The sequence below is a fragment of the Epinephelus moara genome, chromosome 23 (assembly GCF_006386435.1).
Source record: "Epinephelus moara isolate mb chromosome 23, YSFRI_EMoa_1.0, whole genome shotgun sequence".
NCBI lineage: Eukaryota > Metazoa > Chordata > Actinopteri > Perciformes > Serranidae > Epinephelus > Epinephelus moara.
Window position 1 is genome coordinate 10002586 of NC_065528.1, and position 9588 is coordinate 10012173.

Genomic DNA, 9588 nt, shown 5'->3' on the forward strand with positions numbered 1-9588 from the left:
TTGTTGTTGTATGTCGTATGTGACATATGATGCACAGGCTGTTGTCAGTTATTTAGAAACACACTCACAGCTTATGGACTGGGGGGGTCATGAGCCACTTCCACTGACTGAGGTGTGGTGACAAAGGATCTCCTGAAGCATTCAGTCCTGCAACGCAAGGAAATTAACCAGTCATTATGGCGGCTTCTCTGCCCTGCCATGATGTTGTGGGTGGCTGCAGTTCCTGAGGATGGCCTGCACCATGCTCCGTGTGCGTCTCTCCACCACAGTCCCTACTGAATCCAAGCTTCTGCCATGGACTGAACTTGCCATCTAAACCAGCTTGTCCAGCCATTTCAGGTGTGCCTTGGCGTGGTCACAATAAAAGACCACTCTTAAATGTGCAGTTTGCTCACACACCAAAATACCAGTGAGTGTGGCATGCTGACTGCAGGAATGTCCACCAGAGCTGTTGCCTGTGAACTGAATATTCCTTTAATTACAATAAGACATCTCTATTTTTGTTTACCTGAATTTGGCAGTACATCCAACCAGCCTCACAACTGAACAAGTTGGTTACAATGTCTCACTGCCAGGTGAAGACCCTGGCGAGGATGACAAGCATGAAGATGAGCTTCCCTGATATGGTTTCTGACAGTTTGTGTAGAAATTCCTCAGTTGTGCAAACCAATTATTGCAACTGTTCAGGTGTCTGGTCTCAGACAATCTTAAAGGTAAAGACGCTGGATGTGGAGGTCCTGGGCTGGTATGATCTGCAATAGTGAGGCTGGTTGGATGTACTGCCAAATTCACAAAAACAGCATTGGAGATGGCTTAATGTAGTGAAATTAATACTCAGTTTACGGGCAACAGCTCTGGTGGATATTCCTGCATTTAGCACGCCAATGTTACATGCCCTCAAAACTTGTAACATCTGTGGCGTTGTGTTGTGTGGTCAAAGCACACATTTTAGAGTAGAAGAGCATGACCAGCTAAAGGCATACCTGTGTAGCAATCATGCTTTTCAATCAGCGTCTTGATATGCCACACCTGTCAGGTGGATGGATTATCTTGGAACAGGAGAAGTGCTCACTAAGATGAATTTTATCAGATTTGTGACCAGATTTGATAGAAAGACATCCATGGAGTGCATTAAAAAGAGATCTTAAACCTGTGAAAAATGGAAGCAAAAACAAACTTTTGCATTTAAATTTTTGTTCAGTGTGAAAGAGCTGATACTACTTGTAATGCTGCTAATACCCCAAAATCACCAAATACTCCTGGTATAACTGAATATGCTATGAATTGGTGCTACCTGATAAAAACTGAGAGATAGCAGTATCTTGCTTTTTCACACAGTGGCCTCTCCTCCCCTAAATGAAAAGCTGGTATCTAGATAAACTTGACCAACAGGCATCACTATCAACGATGCTCAACAAACATGGATTTTAACACATTTGCAATCCGAGAAATATATTTAGAAAGTACATGAAAAATCTTTAACTTACACCTGTGAAAAATGTGAGCAAAAACATGCAAAAAGTGTTGCATTTTTGTTCAGTATACCTAAGTTAAAATAACACGGTAAAACACACGGTAAAAATGAAAGTAGCAAAAATAAAGATATTTACATCATAAATCTATGGAGAAAAAGATGCATAAAATTCCCTGAAATGCAGGAAAATAAGTGTTTTGGATGCTCAAAATTTTTTGACAGGGCATCCCCAACCCAAATATAGACTACATCTGCCAGAAGATAAATGTAGAAAAATGAATACAATATGTACCTCTAAACTGTAGTGTATAACGTAAAATAAAATGCTGATAAGAAAGTGTAAGTGCCCAGAATTATATACATTTAAAAAAAAAACGATTTTAAGATTTATGGTTTTGCTCATCAGTGTTTTTAAACAGTTTTTAAATGTCCTTTTCTATTACCTCATCTGTTTTCATGTGAAGCACTCAGTGCTTATGATACCCTCATCGACATCTCATTTCTTGTATGAAAAGTGCTTTATAAATAAAGTTTATTATTATTATTATTATTAATTACAGGGTCCCTGAAAAGGTCCAGTAAATGGGTCCTCCCAAAATCTGCTTTACTAATATCACAAACTGAAAAAGACTCACTGTGTGTGGCTACCTGTGTCGCCCCCATCACTATCACACTATAATAGAATTTTTTTATAATATATATATTTTTTTTTTGGGTTGCAATTTTTGTGTTAAAAATTATACTAATTTTCAGGAGAGAGGGTTTGCCATTTTGAACAGGTTATATTTCACTAAAGCAACATTAAATATAATGTTTATTTTTGTTGTTTTAATAAGAAATGGTGAATTCTTAGGTTCAAAATAAAAAATTGGTTATCACTGCTTCTGTATAGGATGAATGTGATTATTGTTAGGCAGCCCTGTACAGTACACACGCATGGTACTTGAGTAAGTGTATTCACTTATTTGTATTAATGAGACTGCTTATTGCCGTGGATACAGTCACTCGGACTAGCCAGTGAAATAAACTAAACACATCAACTCAACTAGTGCAGAATTAAGACCATGAAAAAGAAAATTGAAAACCCCTTTTAACATTAAAATGAATAATGATAAAAACCAAGGCTGGGAGATATGTGTGAAATCAATAAGGTTCCAATATTGAAAATAACATTTCTCCATGTATCAAATGTGTGCTAATAGAAGTAAAAAAGATAAATGCATTACATACCTGCAGTATGCATGATTAAGCTTATTTTGTAAGATGTTTTAAATATCTTATAAATGGCATTTATTTGATTGGGGACTCCTTAACTCCCCAAGGACCCGGTATAGTTCCCAACTACACCTGAGAACCACTCAGCATTATAATAACTCCAGTCTTCTGCATGTTTCCACAAATTAATGTTGGTTACGTTATGGAACCACTAGAGGGCACCATTACCACACTTAGCAAACATGTGGGCCCGTCTCCTCAAATCACCCAGCCGAGGCTCCTAAGTAAAATAATCACATCATTTCATACATTAGCTAATATGGCCAGTAATTACAGTACCTAAAATGATTGATCAGTGCTGTTCATTTCACTTAAGGCTCTCAAAAACCTCATGCATACATCCAATATTTGATTTAAGTTAATCCATAGAAAAAAAGAGCTCTTTTAACAAGCCTTGGGTATGCTCATTGTCCAGTATGTAATGTAGGAGATACTATTCTTTTTAATTGGTCTTTATTATTTTGACTACAACTTCCATGGTATTATGCTTACACTGTAAAGGAGGTGTGCACCACACACACACACACACACACACACACACACACACACACACAGACCAGCCTTAAACCCCAAGAGACAGCTGAAAGAGGGAACAAATACAAGGTGTCTTTTTTGTCAGAATCAGATAAAACCTCACAGACCTTTAACTGAGCCATTCAACACTCTGAGCAGGAGATAAGAGAGGGAGAAGAGACCGATATAAAAAACATACAAAAGGGAAAAGTTATGGGAGCCAGCAGCCGCTGTGTACCTCACAATGGCTCTCGCTAAAGTTTGTGTCTCTTCTGATCTTCTCCCAGCTGGACGCCTGCTTTTCAGACCCTGTCTCCTCTGATCTAACTTCAGACACTGGAGGGCCTTTTGCCAGCCTGCAAACTGTCAAAGTACCCCAGGAATCAAACACCGTCGCATGCTGTCATGATCAAAGAACCACAGGTAAACCAGACGAAGACACCGCCACATACAATTGCCATCTAAAAGAGGGGGGAAAGTTTTCATTTCAGAGGCTCTTATTTTGCGTCTGCAGGCGGATACCTTTCCACTGAACCGAGTGCATCGATTAGAATAAAGGAAAAGAGAAACGACCAGGCATTTGAAGATACAACAGAGGCCTGGAGTAAAACCAAGTGTCTCTCAAGGAAACTTTGGGACAAAGAGTGCAGGCTTAGGTGAGATTCAGAATGTGTTGCTCAAAGAATTTGAAGAGAAATGGGAAAAATATTAATAGACTAATGCAACGGACAGAGAAAGGACGACAGTGTGACAAGTAAATATAAAGATCACACTCAGCAACTGTCTCCAATTCCAATATGTGCAGCCGTATTTTATGCTTAGTGCAGCTGGTGGTGTCCACTCTTTCATCGGCTCTGCATCAGATCAGACACTCCACCGGTAAGACCTGACCTGTCCTGGGGAGATCAAACACCTCATTTCATTTCATGGCCTTTGCTCCATTCTCCCTGCCTCTTTCTCTCCACCTCTTGTCTCTCCCATTGGCCTTGGCTTTGCTGTCTTTTTCTCTGTTTCTGCCAGAGCGCCCTGGGTCATAATCTCCACCCATAAATCTAATGTCGAGTGTCAGCTCCTGCTGAGTTCACTCACACACTCGCATTCCGCACATTCCGTCTATCGGACAATAACAAGATCAGGGAGAGAGAAATCCCTACGTCATGAGTAAATCACGGTCATTTGTCGAGTGCATTACATGTCCTTGGATACACTGGGGATTATTAAGGCTGGTCTGAGCCCTGCAGACATAATCGAAAATAATTCTTTAATATTTACCACTCATACCTGGATTAGGTGAGCTGATTCAGACCTGAAACAACTAATAAGTTAATTGATTGGTCAATAGGCAGAAAAATCAATCAGCAACAATTTTCACAGCTGTTCAATCGTTCACGTCATTTTTAAGCAGCTATGACAAAAATGTGGATATTTGCTTGTTTTCTTGGTCTTCACTGACAGTAAATTACAGAAGTGTAAACGAGTCACAGGACTTGGACTTGAGTCAGACTAGAGTCGCAAATGTTTAGACTCAACTTTAAGACCAATGACTCATAACTTCACTTAGACTTGAGCCTTTTGACTTGAAGATATTTGATATCTTCCCCCAAACCCAATGATTAAAAGTATGTTATTTAAAAAGTGTGTAACAAATCAATTAATTTCTCTTCCTTTAGTTTTATTTTAACAACTCAATCACAAATATCTTCACAAGTAGGAAAACAACAATACCAGTAAAATGAAATTCATATACACAGTGATAGAGGGTATACTGCTACTCAGTTAGACCATTACAATTCAATACCCTTGAGATACTCGAGTACAGGGCTCTAAATTCTGACAAATATTTGTATCTTATTCTTATTCGAAAACCTTAACCTTTTTAAATACAATACATTCATCATCTCTTTATCTACAGTCCGACTTCCACATAAGAAGAATAAGTTCCCTTGCTACAGCCATACCAAATGAAATGGCCTGAGTTTCATATTTGTCTGCCAAAGGTAACACACTCATGGCACCTAGGACAGCAACTAGTGGGTTAGGTTCCCAGGTCTTTTCAAAGGTATTAGAGATGTCTCTTCATTTCCTGAGTAAACTAATATTATTGCTATCTTTTCCCAGCAAGTCGACACTTTATTCCCCGAATGATCCACATTGTTTGAACCAATCCGACAGCAGCCAGTCAAACTGCAGGAGAGAGCGATGAAGAACTAATGTTACGTAACTTACCAAGTGGAAAGAAATGATACCAAAGATAATTTCATTTGTGTGCAAAAACTACGCAGTGTTCAACAAAAGAATCCTACAATTTGCATTATGCAAAATGTGTAGGTGAAAAATTAAAGACTGAAACACAGCAACTCCCAAATTATGTAACAAATAAATACAAAGTTTAAAGAGCATTCATGACTTTAGTAAATTTAATACATTAGTATTCTGCTGTTAAAATGGCATTACAGTTAGTGAAGAGTTCATTTGGACTTGTTTAGGACTGGAAACTTTAGGACTTGAACTTGACTTTGGACTTGTCAGTCTTGACTTCAGACTTGACTTGAGACTTGCCTGTCTTGACTTGGAACTTGAGTGCAAAGACTTAAGGCCATCCTGTGACTTGTTGGTCAAACAAAACGAGCAATTTAAAGATGTCACCTTTGGTTCTGAGAAGATGTGCTTCTCTATTTTGTAACATTTTATAGACCTTGAAATAATTAATTAATCTGGTATTAAAGCAGTGGTTGGTTGCAGCCCTTAACTCATTCTATTTATGGCTAAAAAATATCAGAAAATTACAAGTATCTTAAAAAATATGATCAACAAGAAACAGTCGAATATACGCACATATTCTTATTATATCTCTCGTTACCATACAACCTTGAACATGTGCTCAAAATCGTATTCACAATTTTAGGACACAATTAATGCAAAAGACTTTCACACATTTGGCTCATATTGTTAATTTTATGGCATTTTGCTGCGCAGAGTTATGTATGAAAATAAGTGAAGGCAATTTGAACAATTTAACATCCCTACTGTTCTATACTTGCTTACTTTGTCACCACTACAAGCATGCACAACACCAGCTCTCTGACCTAAAATGCATCTAATATCAGACAGCAGAGGACTTTAGTGGCGTTGGTATTGGTGTGTGAACGGTCACATCGCACTGAAACTGTGTTAAGGCCTTGGTTATGTGAACAAGAGAAGCTGCTGCCTCTACCAGAATAGTTCAGGCAATTAATTCAGGTAATATATGTGTGAAAGAGTCTCTACACTAAACCCTTCAGCATGTTTAGAGTTTTTGGTAAGTTCCTGGATTCCCTTAATGCTTTTAACACTTTGGATCACGCTCCTGTCTGACAGTACAGCAGACCTAATTGCTCTTTTCGGTGAACTGTTTGCGCCACATGTCGGTAGTCATTTCAAGGAAAAGGACAGCTGCATAACATCATAGCTGGTTAAAATATCTGGTTTTGGTTTGTCGGTTGTCTTGGATTGCATGTGACAGACAAGAATAAGTGCCCTCATAACCACAGCAACCACAATGTAAGATATTGGGTACATTTCTTATTCTGAAACTATAATGGGGAAATTGCATGCAAACATTTATGATAAATAGGAAATATAGATTATTTGAAAATGTAAGGTCAGTTATTTCTGTTGACCTTGTATGTCTGGAAAAAATTAATAAAGTTTTGAGAATGTTGGTACGACGCAACAGGGATACAGCTCAATTTCTGGCATATGCTGCTAATAAAATGTAAAGCCAAGGTACATTTTAGCCATGTTTGCAGTGGTTGGTTGGTGCACCACTTTGTTTCAGACTGCTGGATGGATTGCCATGAAATTTTGTACAGAGACCCATCTGCGTTTCACAGAGTATGAATCCTACGTTAATGATCCCAGAATTTTCCTGTAGTGCCGCCCTAAGGTTGCATTTTGTGAGTGAGATGTTTTGACAGCTATGGGATGGATTACCTTGAAATTTGGTATAGACGTTCATTTTTCCATCATGATGACTTGGTTTAACTTTGGTGATCCCTTCACTTAATCTAGTACTATCATCTGATCGAAATTTTAATCAATCCAATGCTTTGGTTCTTGACTAAATACCAATGACAGTGTATAAAATAAGGGGACACAGCCACCATGATGTCTCCCATTTGCTGGTGGGCAAAGGGTTTGGTCATTGCCATCTTGGTTATTTCTGGAGCCAGAAGTGACCATATTTAGACGAGAGGGTGATGCTGTGGTGGAGCGATGAGTGGATGTGAATGTGAGCAAGAGGATGCCACTGTGGTAGCGAGTCACTATTAAGTCACTATTAAGGTAGCCCTGCCCTGAAGTATACAGAGACTTATCATCTTTTTTTACTCTGAATGGGACTAAAATTTACAAAATGAAAACTGTATTGAAAAAGATTTTAAATGACTGAGACCATAACTCATTAGGAAAGTGTTTACTGAGGTAATAATCAAGTGAGAAGTAAAGTCTTTATTTTCATAGACTTGTATAAAATCGGACTCCTTTTTGCAGCCAGAAGAAACACCCCCTGCTGGCCATTAAAAGTAATGCAAGTTTAAGACACTTGGGCTTTGGCTTCACTTTTCAGACCCGCAGATAATCCCTTGCTAAATACCTGCAGAACTAATGACATTCTCCTTAGCTTTAGCTGTACTTTGTGTTTAGTGCTAATTAGCAAATAATTATGATGTTGAAAATATCAAACATTATACCTGCAAAACATCAGCATTGTTAGCACTGCCACTGTAATACTAATGTTAGCATTTAGCTCAAAGCACTGGCATATACCAATTATTTTCTAAACTACAAAAGACGTAGAAACAAAGTATGTCATGTAAGTCTGTAAAACAAGAGGAACAAAGGTAGACAAAAGGCTGCAAATGTATTTGTTTCATGATTTTTTTCATCTTTTGCAACTCGGTAACTTAACATCAGGACTTGTTATGAAGCTTTGTACCTATCTTACCGGAGCTGTATGCATTCAACACTCAGAACATGTCTAGAGTCAGAGACTTAGCTGGGAATGTCTGCACATGGCTCTTAACATGGAGGTTACTCAGCTGGCTGCTGGTAGTTAACAGTGCTAACAGGGCGCTAACAACAACAGCTGACAGATCTAACAGTGTTGGGAGGGAACTGGAGGGTGGGCGCTACACTTTCATAACAATGCTGTGATTGTTTTCAGCTGTATCTGCCAACAGTGCCAAGCGGCAGCGATAAGCTAGACAGTGGTATACACACACATTCTACCATAGCAAAAAACAGAGAAGCTCAGATTAAAACACAACAGAGGTAGTCTGACTTTATTCTCTGCTCAGGACGCCATTACTCCTGTTACCTCTTTCAGTGACGGCTTACTGGCTCCAAACCATAGTTGGGAACACACTGGCTTATTGACATTAATTTAGTTTGGCTCGTTATTAGCTGGTTACTAGATTGCAGCAGTTCGGACCACTCTGTAGAAGAAAGTATGGCAAGGTGTTCGGGTGCCATTCACCAACAATGGCTTTAGAGCAGTCACAAAACAACTATTGCCTTCTCATGAGGTTTAACAGTAGGTCTTCACCATGACTCCCCAAGAGAGCTGCTTCCCTCCACATACCCAATGACGTGCACGTCACACCCTCACAGGTTACCTACAAGGCCACCGCCCTTAAGGGGGAAAAAGGGTGAGCTGGTATTGGTAACACTCCACTATATCTTCACAAAGCAAATAGTTGTTTGCTACTATATTAATGTTCTTAATGTCATAAAGAACATTTAAGCTTCAGAATGCAATAACAAGTAATAGCAATTATTTCATACGAATAAATAGTATGTGGGATTTTATCTTTTAGCTATCTGGATGATTCGATCTGATATGGATCCAAACTACACGTACTGTTGTGTCTTTTCACATGCACTTACATACATACTGTGAAGACATGTACACAGACTTGGCCTTGTCTGTGAGCAGAGGTGTCTCCTCTCTGGCCCCTCAGACATGGTTTGGTTTTTGGCTTGATTAACCACTTAGTTCAGTCTCTCAGACACAAGATTGCAGGGAAAAAGCAAGTAATGAAGTGCTTTTGAATTTGCATTCCTGAGAGCTTTCACAGACGCCTTGATTTCAGTCTGCCTTTGCTGTTTGTTCTTTGTCAAGAGATGTCTGCTATTTTAACGGTAACGCGTAACAAGTGTCCATCCAACCTCCTCCATATTGCTCCCTCATCAACCTAACTGCCATGAATAAACACAATCAACATGCATCTGAAGGGGAATTTGGAGGCTTTTTCTCTCAAACTGTCCCTGATGGGTTGTTCATCATT